We start from the raw sequence: 13,725 nt of genomic DNA on the forward strand, positions 1-13,725 counted from the left end.
CCATAACTTTTCAATCATATCTTCCTAATCACATCTTTTTCAAAATAGTTTTCAATTATATCTTTTTTTTCTAATTTCAAAATCTTTTTCAAAAATCACTTGATTTCTTTTCCACCCTTGGTTTTCGAAAATCAATTAGTATTTTTCAAAATGTTTTTCATTTATTTTCAAAAATTTCTTCCCCTCTTTTCACATCCTTCTATTTATGGACTAACACTCATCCTCAATGTATAATTCGAAATCCATCTTTCATTGATAGGTTCGAATTTTCTACCTCTTCCTTCCATTTTTCTTTTCCTCTGACACCTTAAGGAATCTCTATACTGTGACATAGAGGATTCCACATTTTTTTTGTTTTCTTCTCTTTCATATGAGCAGGAGCAAGGACAAAAGCATTCTTGTTGAGGCTAACCCTGAACCTGAAAGGACCTTGAAGCGAAAGCTAAGAGAAGCTAAGGTACAACTCTCTGTAGAGGACCTAACAGAAATCTTCAAAGAAGAAGAACCCATGGCAGCCGAAAACAACAACAATGCCAACAATGCAAGGAAGGTGCTGGGTGACTTTACTGCACCTACTCCCGACTTCTATGGGAGAAGCATCTCTATCCCTGCCATTGGAGCAAACAACTTTGAGCTTAAGCCTCAATTAGTTTCTCTAATGCAACAGAATTGCAAGTTTCATGGACTTCCATTGGAAGATCCTCATCAGTTTTTAGCTGAGTTCTTGCAAATCTGTGACACTGTCAAGACTAATGGGGTTGACCCTGAGGTCTACAGACTTATGCTATTCCCTTTTGCTGTAAGAGACAGAGCTAGGACATGGTTGGACTTACAACCTAAAGAAAGCCTGAACTCTTGGGAAAAGCTAGTCAATGCCTTCTTGGGAAAGTTCTTTCCACCTTAAAAATTGAGTAAGCTTAGAGTGGAAGTCCAAACCTTCAGACAGAAGGAAGGTGAATCCTTCTATGAAGCTTGGGAAAGATACAAACAATTAATCAGAAAGTGTCCTTCTGACATGCTTTCTGAATGGAGCATCATAGGTATCTTCTATGATGGTCTATCTGAACTGTCCAAGATGTCCTTGGATAGCTCTGCTAGAGGATCTCTTCATTTGAAGAAGATGCCTGCAGAAGCTAAAGAGCTGATTGAAATGGTTGCAAATAACCAATTCATGTACACTTCTGAAAGGAATCCTGTGAACAATGGGACGAATCAGAAGAAATGAGTTCTTAAGATTGATACTCTAAATGCCATATTGGCTCAGAATAAAATATTGACCCAGCAAGTCAATATGATTTCTCAAAGTCTGTTTGGAATGCAAAATGCACCAGGCAGTGCTAAGGAAGCTTCATCTGAAGAAGAAGCTTATGATCCTGAGAACGCTTCAATGGAAGAGGTGAATTACATGGGAGAACCCTATGGAAACACCTGTAATCCTTCATGGAGAAATCACCCAAATCTCTCATGGAAGGATCAACAGAGACCTCAACAAGGTTTCAACAACAATAATGGTGGAAGAAACAAGTTTAGCAATAGCAAGCCTTTTCCATCATCTTCTCAGCAACAGACAGAGAATTCTAAGCAGAACCACTCTGACTTAGCAACCATGGTCTCTGATCTAATCAAAACCACTCAAAGTTTCATGACTGAAACAAGGTTCTCCATTAGAAATTTGGAGGCACAAGTGGGACAGCTGAGTAAGAAAATTACTGAATTTCCTCCTAGTACTCTTCCAAGCAATACAGAAGAAAATCCGAAAGGAGAGTGCAAGGCCATCAACATGGCCGAATTTGGAGAGGAGGGAGAGGCAGTGAACGCCACTGAGGAAGACCTCAATGGACGTCCACTGGCCTCCAATGAGTTCCTTAATGAGGAACCATGGGAATCTGAGGCTCATAATGAGACCATAGAGATTCCATTGGACTTACTTCTGCCATTCATGAGCTCTGATGAGTATTCTTCCTCTGAAGAGGATGAGTATGTCACTGAAGAGCAAGTTGCAAAATACCTTGGAGCAATCATGAAGCTAAATGACAAGTTATTTGGTAATGAGACTTGGGAGGATGAACCCCCTTTACTCACAAAAGAACTGGATGACTTGTCTAGGCAGAGATTACCTCAAAAGAGACAGGACCCTGGGAAGTTCTCAATACCTTGTACAGTAGGCACCATGACCTTCAAGAAGGCTCTGTGTGACCTAGGGTCAAGCATAAACCTCATGCCTCTCTCTGTAATGGAGAAGTTAGGAATCTTTGAGGTGCAAGCTGCAAAGATCTCACTAGAGATGGAAGACAATTCAAGAAAACAAGCTTATGGACTTGTAGAGGATGTTCTGGTAAAAGTTGAAGACCATTACATCCCTGCTGATTTCATAGTCCTAGAGACTGGGAAGTGCATGGATGAATCCATCATCCTTGGCAGACCCTTCCTAACCACAACAAAGGCTGTGATTGATGTTGACAGAGGAGAATTGATCATTCAAGTGAATGAAGAATCCCTTGTGTTTAAGGCTCAAGGATATCCCTCTGTAACCATGGAGAGGAAGCATGAAGAGCTTCTCTCAAAACAGAGCCAAACAGAGCCCCCACAGTCAAACTCTAAGTTTGGTGTTGGGAGGCCACAACCAACTTCTAAGTTTGGTGTTGAACCCCCACATTCAAACTCTAAGTTTGGTGTTGGGAGGTTCCAACATTGCTCTGAGCATATGTGAGGCTCCATGAGAGCTAACTGTCAAGCTACTGACATTAAAGAAGCGCTTGTTGGGGGGTAACCCAATGTTATATTTAATCCATTTTCCTTTGTTAATTTTATGTTTTCTGTAGGTTGATGATCATGAGAAGTCACAAAATCAATTGAAAAAGCAAAAACAGAATGAAAAACAGAAAGAAAAATATCACACCCTGGAGGAAGAACCTGCTGGCGTTTAAACGCCAATAAGGGCAGCAAATGGGCATTTAACGCCCAGTCTGGCACCATTCTGGGCGTTTAACGCCAGAAAGGGGCACCAGACTGGCGTTAAACGCCGGAAAGGGCAAGAAGCTGGCGTTAAACGCCAGAAATGGGCACCAGCCCGGCGTTTAACGCCAGAATTGGCACAAAGGGCATTTTTGCTCGCCACTTGGTGTATGGATGAATTTTCCTTGACACCTCAGGATTTGTGGACCCCACAGGATCCCCACCTACCCCACCACCCTCTCTCTTTTTCTTCACCCATTCACCAATCACCTCAACCACTCTTCCCCAAAACCCCCTCACCTATCAAATCCCATCTTTCTCTTCACCACTCACATCCATCCTTCATAAAACCCCACCTACCTCACCATTCAAATTCAAACCACTTTCCCTTCCAAACCCACCCTCCCATAGCCGAACCCTACCCCTCTCTCCACTCCTATATAAACCCATCTTCACCACCTCATTTTCACACAACCTAAACACTACTTCTCCCCCTTGGCCGAACCACAAAGCCACCTCCATCTCCTCTATTTCTTCTTCTTCTACTCTCTTCTTTCTTCTTTTGCTCGAGGACGAGCAAACCCTCTAAGTTTGGTGTGGTAAAAGCATTGCTTTTTGTTTTTCCATAACCATTTATGGCACCTAAGGCCGGAGAAACCTCTAGAAAGAGGAAAGGGAAGGCAAAAGCCTCCTCCTCCGAGTCATGGGAGATGGAGAGATTCATCTCAAAGGTGCATCAAGACCACTTCTATGAAGTTGTGACCAAGAAGAAGGTGATCCCCGAGGTCCCTTTCAAACTGAAAAAGGGTCAACTTTGATCAAAGGTTGGACCAAGTCCTCATGGATACCACTAAGAAAAGGATGGAGCAGACAAGAGATCCCACTCATGGACATGAGCATGAGGAAACTCCCCATCATGAAATCCCTGAGATGCCTCAAGGGATGCACTTTCCTCCACAAAACTATTGGGAGCAAATCAACACCTCCCTAGGAGAATTGAGTTCCAACATGAGACAATTAAGGGTGGAGCACCAAGAACATTCCATCCTCCTCCATGAAATTAGAGAAGATCAAAGAATCATGAGAGAGGAGCAACAAAGGCAAGGAAGAGACATTGAGGAGCTCAAGCACTCCATAAGATCTTCAAGAGAAAGAACAAGCCGCCATCACTAAGGTGGACCCGTTCTTTAATCTCCTTGTTCTTTATTTTTCTGTTTTTCAAAAATTATGCTTATGTTTACCTAAGTTTGTGTCTTGTGATCATTAGTGTCTTAGTGTCTATGCCTTAAAGTTATGAATGTCCTATGAATCCATCACCTTTCTTGAATGAAAAATGTTCTTAATTGAAAAAGAGAAGAATTGCATGAATTTTAAATTTTATAACAGAATGATTACTTTGATGTGGTGGCAATATTTTGGTTTCTGAATGTATGCTTGAACAGTGCATATGTCTTTTGAATTTGTTGTTCATGAATGTTGGCTCTTGAAAGAATGATGAAAAAGGAGACATGTTACTGAGGATCTGAAAAATCATAAAAATGATTCTTGAAGCAAGAAAAAGTATTGAATTCAAAAAAAAAGAAGAAGAAGAAAGAGAGGAAAAAGAAAAAAGAAAAAGAAATAATAAAGTTGTGATCCAAGGCAAAAAGAGTGTGCTTAAGAACTCTGGACACCTCTAATTGGGGACTCTAGCAAAGCTGAGTCATAATCTGAAAAGGTTCACCCAGTTATGTGTCTGTGGCATGTATGTATCCGGTGGTAATATTGGAAGACAGAGTGCTTTGGGCCACGGCCAAGACTCATAAAGTAGCTGTGTTCAAGAATAATCATACTTAACTAGGAGAATCAATAACACTATCTAGATTCTGAGTTCCTAAAGAAGCCAATCATTCTGAATTTCAAAGGATAGAGTGAGATGCCAAAACTGTTCAGAGGCAAAAAGCTAAAAGCCCCGCTTATCTAATTAATACTGATCTTCATAAATGTTTTTGGAATTCATTGTATATTCTCTTCTTTTTATCTTATTTGATTTTTAGTTGCTTGAGGACAAGCAACAATTTAAGTTTGGTGTTGTGATGAGCGGATAATTTATACGCTTTTTGGCATTGTTTTTAGTATGTTTTTAGTATGTTTTAGTTAGTTTTTAGTATACTTTTATTAGTTTTTAGTTAAAATTCACTTTTCTGGATTTTACTATGAGTTTGTGTATTTTTCTGTGATTTTAGGTATTTTCTGGCTGAAATTGAGGAACCTGAGCAAAAATCTGATTCAGAGGCTGAAAAGGACTGCAGATGCTGTTGGATTCTGACCTCCCTGCACTCGAAGTGGATTTTCTAGAGCTATAGAAGCCCAATTTGCGCGCTCTCAACGGCGTTAGAAAGTAGACATCCTGGGCTTTCCAGCAATATATAATAGTCCATACTTTTCCCGAGATTTGATGGCCCAAACCGGCATTCTAAATCAGCTCAAAACTGCCCGGCGTTAAACGCCGGAACTGGCACAAGAATGGGAGTTAAACGCCCAAACTGGCACAAAAGCTGGCGTTTAACTCCAAGAGAAGTCTCTACACGAAAATGCTTCAATGCTCAGCCCAAGCACACACCAAGTGGGCCCGGAAGTGCATTTTTATGTCATTTACTCATCCTTGTAAACCCTAGGCTACTAGTTCTCTATAAGTAGGACCTTTTGCTATTGTATTTTCATCTTGGTTCTTCTGGTTCCCTCTCTAGGGCCGAAGCCAATGATCACTTTTGTTCTTATGTATTTTCAACGGTGGAGTTTCTACACACCATAGATTAAGGTGTGGAGCTCTGCTGTACCTTGAGTATTAATGCAATTACTATTGTTCTTCTATTCAATTCAGCTTATTCTTGTTCTAAGATATTCATTTGTACCCAAGAACATGATGAAGGTGATGATTATGTGACACTCATCATCATGAACGAGTGCCTGACAACCACTTTTGTTCTACAAGCAAACAAGGCTTGAATGTTTATCTCTTGGATCCCTTAATCTCAAGAGAATCCGGAAGGTCTAAAACCTTGTCTGTGGTATTCTGAGTAGGATTCAACGATTGAATGACTGTGACGAGCTTCAAACTCGCGATTGTGGGGCGTTAGTGACAGACGCAAAAGAATCACTTGATTCTATTCCGACATGGTCGAGAACCAACAGCTGAATAGCCGTGCCGTGACAGGGTGCGTTGAACATTTTCACTGAGAGGATGGGAGGTAGCCACTGACAACAGTGAAACCCTACATACAGCTTGCCATGGAAAGGAGTAAGAAGGATTGGATGAAGACAGTAGGAAAGCAGAGAGATGGAAGGGACAAAGCATCTCCATACGCTTATCTGAAATTCTCACCAATGAATTACATAAGTATCTCTATCTTTATCTTTATGTTTTATTCATACATCATCCATAACCATTTGAGTTTGCCTGACTAAGATTTACAAGGTGACCATAGCTTGCTTCATACCAACAATCTCTGTGGGATTGACCCTTACTCGCGTAAGGTTTATTACTTGGACGACCCAGTACACTTGCTGGTTAGTTGTGCAAAGTTGTGATAAAGAGTCGAGATTACAATTGTGCGTACCATGTTGATGGCGCCATTAATGATCACAATTTCGTGCACCATCTACTAAAGAGTCAATAATGTCAGCGTTCATGCAGTCATTTGGTGTTTCTGGATGCTGCATAGCTTTTACAGCATTCAACTTGAACTCATCCTCATTGACTCTCAGGGTTACTTCCCCTTTTTGTACATTAATAAGAGTTCGTCCAGTTGCTAGGAAAGGTCTTCCTAGAATGAGAGTTGTACTCTTGTGCTCCTCCATTTCCAGCACTACAAAGTCAGTTGGAAAGGCGAATGGCCCAACCTTGACAATCATGTCCTCAATTATGCCTGATGGATATTTAATGGAGCCATCAGCAAGTTGGAGACATATCCGGGTTGGTTTGACTTCATCAGTCAACCCAAGCTTTCTGATAGTAGATGCAGGTATTAGATTGATACTTGCTCCAAGGTCACCCAATGCTGTCTTGGTGCAAGCACCTTCTAATGTGCATGGTATCATAAAGCTTCCTGGATCTTGAAGCTTTTCTGGTAAGCTTTTCAGAATGACTGCACTGCATTCTTCAGTGAGAAACACTTTTTCAGTTTCTCTCCAATCCTTCTTATGACTTAAGATCTCTTTCATGAACTTAGCATAAGAAGGTATTTGCTCAAGTGCCTCTGCAAACGAAATCTTTATTTCAAGAGTCCTTAGATAGTTTGCAAAGCGGGCAAATTGCTTATCCTGTTCCGCTTGACGGAGTTTCTGAGGATAAGGCATCTTGGCTTTATATTCCTCAACCTTAGTTGCTGCAGGTTTATTCCTTACAGAGGTGGTTGGAGAAGCCTTTTTAGAGGGGTTACTATCAGCACTCTCAGGTGTCTGATTCCTTATTGGCGTTTGAACGCCAGGATTGGGTGAGGAATGGGCGTTTAACACCAACTTTTCCCCCTTTTCTGGCATTTGAATGCCAGAACTGGGCAAGGAATGGGCGTTTAACGCCAGCTTTTCCCCCCTTTCTGGCATTTGAACGCCAGGAGTATTCCTCTCTGGGCTCTTACTGTCCTCAGAGGGATTTTGAGCAGTGGTTTGGTTATCTTCTGTCAACTGTTCCTTTCTTGGCTTTTTGCTACTTTGAGCAGTGTTATTCAATGTCTTCCCACTCCTCAGTTGAACTGCTTGGCATTCTTCTGTTATCTGTTTAGATAACTGATGTTTTGTTTGATTCAACTGTGATTCTATGTTCTTGTTGGCAATTTTTGTTTCTTGGAGCATCTCTTTAAATTCTGCCAACTGTTTTGTCATCAGGAGTAATTGCTGATTAAGCTCAACAATCTGTTCTTGAGGATTAGGATCAGTAACTACTGCCATAGCTTCTTCTTTTGTAGAGGGCTCACTGCTAGAGTACAAATGTTAATTTCTAGCAACAGTATCTATGAGTTCTTGAGCCTCTTCAATCGTCTTCCTCATATGTATAGATCCACCAGCTGAGTGGTCTAGAGACATCTGAGCTTTTTCTGTAAGCCCATAATAGAAGATGTCTAACTGTACCCACTCTGAAAACATTTCAGAGGGGCATTTTCTTAGCATACCTCTATACCTCTCCCAGGCATTATAAAGGGATTCATTATCCTCTTGTTTAAAGCCTTGGATGTCCAGCCTTAACTGTGTCATTCTTTTTGGAGGGTAAAATTGATTCAGGAATTTGTCTGATAACTGTCTCTATGTTTTTATGCTTGCTGTGGGTTGGTTATTCAACCACCTCTTAGCTTGATCTTTTACAGCAAATGGAAATAGTAATAACCTGTAGACATCCTGATCTACATCGTTATCACATACTGTGTCAGCAATTTGTAAGAATTGTGCTAGAAACTCAGTAGGTTCTTCCTGTGGAAGACCGAAATACTGGCAATTTTGCTGCACCATGATAATGAGTTGAGGATTTAGCTCAAAGCTGCTTGCTTTAATGGGAGGTATACAGATGCTACTCCCATATGCAGCTGTAATGGGGTTAGCTTATGACCCCAGAGTCCTTCTGGACTGCTCAATTCCACTTAGGTCCATGATGGAGAAAGGGAATATGATATGGATTCACAAGTAAAGTAAATTTTTTTTTAATTAAAGGTGACCGAAAAAATTTAAAATAAAATAAAATAAAATTTCGAAAACTAAAAAAAATAAGATCAAAACAATTTGAAAACTAAATCAATTAGTTAATAAAAAAAGATTTTGGAATTAGCAATTGAAAAGATATGATTGAAAATTATTTTGAAAAAGATTTAATTTTTGAGATGAGGAAAGAGAAAAACAACAAAATGACACCAAACATAAAATTTTTAAGGATCAAGAAAGGACTAAGGACATACAAATTCGAAAAATAAAAGAAAACAAAAGCATGCAATTGACACCAAACTTAAAATATGAAACTAAACTCAAATAAAAGACTCTAAACCAACAAAAATAAAACAGTCCTAATCTAAGCAACAAGATAAACCGTCAGTTGTCCAAACTCGAACAATCCCCGGCAACGGCGCCAAAAACTTGGTGCATGAAATTGCAATCACACTTTTGCAATTCCGCACAACTAACCAGCAAGTGCACTGAGTCGTCCAAGTAATACGTTACGTGAGTAAGGGTCGATCCCACGGAGATTGTCGGCTTGAAGCAAGTTATGGTTATCTTGTAACTCTTAGTCAGGGATATCAATAATTATCAGGGTTGATTGTGAAAAGTAAAAGAACATGAAATAAGTACTTGTTTTGCAGTAATGGAGAACAGGTTGAGGTTTCGGAGATGCTCTATTTTCTGAATCTCTGCTTTCCTACTGACTTCTTCTTCATGCACGCAAGGCTTCTTCCATGGCAAGATGTATGTAGGGTTTCACCGTTGTCAATGGCTACCTCCCATCCTCTAAGTGAAAATGTTCAACGCGCTCTGTCACAGCACGGCTAATCATCTGTCGGTTCTCAATCAGGTTGGAATAGAATCCAGTGATTCTTTTGCGTCTGTCACTAACGCTCAGCCTTTAGGAGTTTGAAGCTCGTCACAGTCATTCAATCCTTGAATCCTACTCAGAATACCACAGACAAGGTTTAGACCTTCCGGATTCTCTTGAATGCCGCCATCAGTTCTAGCTTATACCACGAAGATTCTGATTAAAGAATCCAAGAGATATCTACTCAATCTAAGGTAGAACGGAGGTGGTTGTCAGGCACACGTTCATAGGTGAGAATGATGATGAGTGTCACAGATTATCATATTCATCAAGTTTAGGAACAAGTGATATCTTAGAATAGAAGCAAGCGTGATTGAATGAAAAACAGTAGTAATTGCATTAATCCATCTAGACACAGCAGAGCTTCTCACCCCTAACTATGGGGTTTAGAGACTCATGCTGTAGAGGATACAATGAGAAACGTGTAAAGTGTCATAAGGTACAGATACAATATCAAAAGGTCCTATTAATAGTGAGCTAGTAGCCTAGGGTACACAGAAATGAGTAAATGATGTAAAAATCCACTTCCAGGGTCCACTTGGCGTGTGCTTGGGCTGAGCATTGAAGCTTTCATGTGTAGAGACTTTTTCTGGGGTTAAACGCTAGCTTTTATGCCAGTTTGGGTGTTTAACTCCAATTTTTGTGCCAGTTCCGGCGTTAAACGCCGGGAATTCTGAAGCTAATTTGCAACGCCAGTTTGGGTCATCAAATCTCGAGCAAAGTATGGACTATTATACATTACTGGAAATCCTAGGATGTCTACTTTTCAACGCAATTGAGAGCGTGCCAATTGGGCTTCTGTAGCTCCATAAAATCCACTTCGAGTGCAGGGAGGTCAGAATCCAACAGCATCTGCAGTCCTTTTCAGCCTCTGAATTAGATTTTTACTCAGGTCCCTCAATTTCAGCCAGAAAATACCTGAAATCACAGAAAAACACACAAACTCATAGTAAAGTCCAGAAAAGTGAATTTTAACTAAAAACTAATAAAAATATAACAAAAACTAACTAAAATATACTAAAAACATACTAAAAACAATGCCAAAAAGCGTATAAATTATCCGCTCATCACGGCCCAATCCTCTTCAGAACTTGAAATGGATCAATGTAATGGGAATTCAATTTCTTTGTTTTTATCGCTCTATCCACTTTCGTAGTCAGAGTAACCTTCAAGAATACGTGCTCACCCTTTTCAAATTCTAAAGGCTTTCGTCTTTGATCCGCATAGTTTTTTTTACGACTTTAAGCGTTAAGAATTCTAGCTCGGATCCTCTTAATCTGTTTAGTCATCCCAGCCACTAAGTCAGGCCCCAATAAACTTGCCTCTCCAGTCTCATACCAACATAATAGAGATTGATACTTTCTCCTATACAGAGCCTCATATGGAGCCATTCTGATGCTCGCATGGTAGCTGTTGTTGTATGCAAACTTCATTAACGGCATATAGTGATCCCAACTCATCAGTTGGTCCATCACACAAGCTCTCAATATATCTTCCAAAGTTTGTATTCTCCTCTCCGATTGACCATCGGTTTGAAGATGATACGCCGTGCTTAGGCATAATTGAATCCTGAACGCTTTCTGAAAAACTCCCCAAAATCTTGAAATGAATTGGGGATCCCTATCTGACACTATGGTCATAGGCACACCAAGGAATCTTATAATCTCCGTAATATACAATCTTGCCAATTCCTCAAAAGAATAAGTTATACGGATAGGCAAGAAATGAGCGGACTTTTTCAACCGATCAATAATTGCCTACATCGCATCAAATCCTGCTCTAGTCCTTGGTAAACCCGACACAAAGTCCATGGCGATACCTTCTCACATTCATTATGGAATTTCAAGAGGTTGCAAAATATCGGATGGCCTTTGATGCTCAATCTTCACTTTCTGACACGTCAAACATTTAAACATGTGTTCTGCCACGTCATTCTTCATTCCGCGCCACTAGAACATTGCCTTCAAGTCGTGATACATCTTTGTCTAGGATGAATTGACAACATGCTCTTATGAACTTCTATCAATACTTCCCGTCTCAAATATCCCACATTTGGCACACAAATCCTCTCCTTGTATCACCAAACTCCCTCTCTATCTTGGGGAATATCTCTTTGCTTATTTTGTTCAATAACTTGTAGCATTCTTTGCAACTCCTGGACATCTTGTTGAGCCTTTCGAATCTCAGCCTTAAAGTTACTAGAGATACGCAGATGGTTCAAGCACATACTCCCAGCCACTTTTCTAACACCCAAGTTCAAATCCACAAACTTACTCAACAACTCTTCTTTAATCTTCATCCACGCGACGGTTAGAGACTTTCTGCTCAATGCATCGACCACCACATTAGCTTTTTCCGGATGATAATTCAGTTTAAAGTAATAATCCTTCAGCAGCTCCATCCACCTCCTTTGGTGCATATTTAGTTCTTTCTGATCAAAGAGGTATTTTAAGCTCTTATGATCAGAGAAGACTTGAAATTTCACTCTATACAGTAGTGTCTCCAATCCTTCAATGCAAACACAACCACAACAAGTTTCAGGTCGTGAGTCGGATAATTTACTTCGTGTAGCCTTAATTGTCGTGAAGCCTAAGCCACAACATTCCAGTATTGCATCAGCACATGCCCTAGACCTTGTAACAAAGCATCATAATAAACCTCAAACGGTTCGTGAGGTTCAGGCAACACAAGCACTGGCGCTGTAGTTAGCCTCTCCTTCAGAGTTTGAAAACTTTCCTCACATTCAGATGTCCACACAAACGGTGCATCCTTACAAGTTAACTAAGCCATTGGCAATGCAATCTGCGAAACACCCTTAATGAATCTTCTGTAGTAACTGATGCATGTGCATCATGAGTAGTTTTTTCTATATCATTTGATATAGAAAGTTAATGCATTATGCTCTATTATGAAGTGTTTTAGTACTTAATTTGAATACTACTTTGATTGCCTTAAGTTTATGAATTTTTGTAGGAAATAATAGAAATAGAAGCAACAAAAGCACTAATAGAGGAAGCATACTCCCATAGAAGCAAGAGTTGGAAAAAGCCCAAGGAAGTTCAAAGAGAAATGTAACCCTGACCTTTCTATACTCTAACAAGAATAACTTGAGCTAGAGATGTCCAAATAAAGCGGTTTTAGCAGCATTAAAAAGTCAACTTCTAGAGCTTTTTAACAATATATAGTAGTTTATAGTGGATGATATATCTGAGGGTGCAAATTACCATTCTTTGTTGCACGATACTTTTGGCGTATTGTACGCTAAGACAATTACCCTCTCATATTCCAACAAGTATAACTTAAGTTATAGAGGTTCAAATGAAGTATTTTTAGCGACGTTAGGAAGTTAACATCCAAAGCTTTCCAATGATAGATAATAGTTTATGGTGAACATTCATTTTGGGTCATGAACAATGAGCATATTTTGATGCCCAAATTATGAAGCACCCCATATGCCTTTTGAAAGTGTACACCTCCTAAGGACCTCAAATTGAGTTTTGTACACCACAACCTTGCCGTTTTGTATGCCAAATCATAGGGAACTCCCATGGGCTTCAATCAAGCTCTAAATTAGCATCTTATACGCGTCACTTATGGAGTTTCATACGCCAAATGATGCATCCTCCAGGAAGCTCCATTTCAAGGACCGAAATGGCGCCTTAGATGCCATTCATTTTGGCGCCTCATACACCACAACAATGCACCTCCAAGCACTCAATTTTGCTCTCCATTTTGGAACCCCAAATGCCACTATTTTGGCATCTCATACGCCAAACCATGCAGGCAAGAAATGGTGCAAGAAGATGGCATTTTGTACGCCACTTTGTGAAGCATTTCTACTTAGCAATGCCTTCAATAATTCAAGGGGGTTTCAAGACAAGAAAATGGCATTTCATATGCCATATTTGGCACCTCAAACTCTGTCAAACAATGCCACCTTCTAGGACTGGACTTTGGGCTTCAATTTGGCTTCTAATGAGTACCTAAAATGCCAAACTTTGCACTCTCAAGCACGTGAATTTTAAATCACATCTAATGTTCATAAAGCCAAACTAATCAAACACATAACCATCAACACAATAACTCACAAGGCTCAAGATCCAGAAAACCTTTGTAAAAAAGACTTTTGGGAGGAAGGGTTTTCGGACTCTCTTCCTCTCTTCTCATTTCCTTTCACATTCTCATACCCATTTTATAATTTTTTGAGCTATTAGTAG

At 40.0% G+C, this 13,725-nt stretch overlaps 1 non-coding gene across 1 annotated transcript; it reads right to left on the minus strand.

The window, feature by feature from the left end:
• Positions 1–913: 913 nt before the first annotated feature.
• Positions 914–1,021, minus strand: LOC112719167 (small nucleolar RNA R71). The gene has a single exon (XR_003161480.1). It is a non-coding gene; the product is annotated as a small nucleolar RNA R71 (small nucleolar RNA).
• Positions 1,022–13,725: the final 12,704 nt, after the last annotated feature.

The sequence above is a fragment of the Arachis hypogaea genome, chromosome 10 (genome assembly GCF_003086295.3).
Source record: "Arachis hypogaea cultivar Tifrunner chromosome 10, arahy.Tifrunner.gnm2.J5K5, whole genome shotgun sequence".
Taxonomy (NCBI): Eukaryota; Viridiplantae; Streptophyta; class Magnoliopsida; order Fabales; family Fabaceae; genus Arachis; species Arachis hypogaea.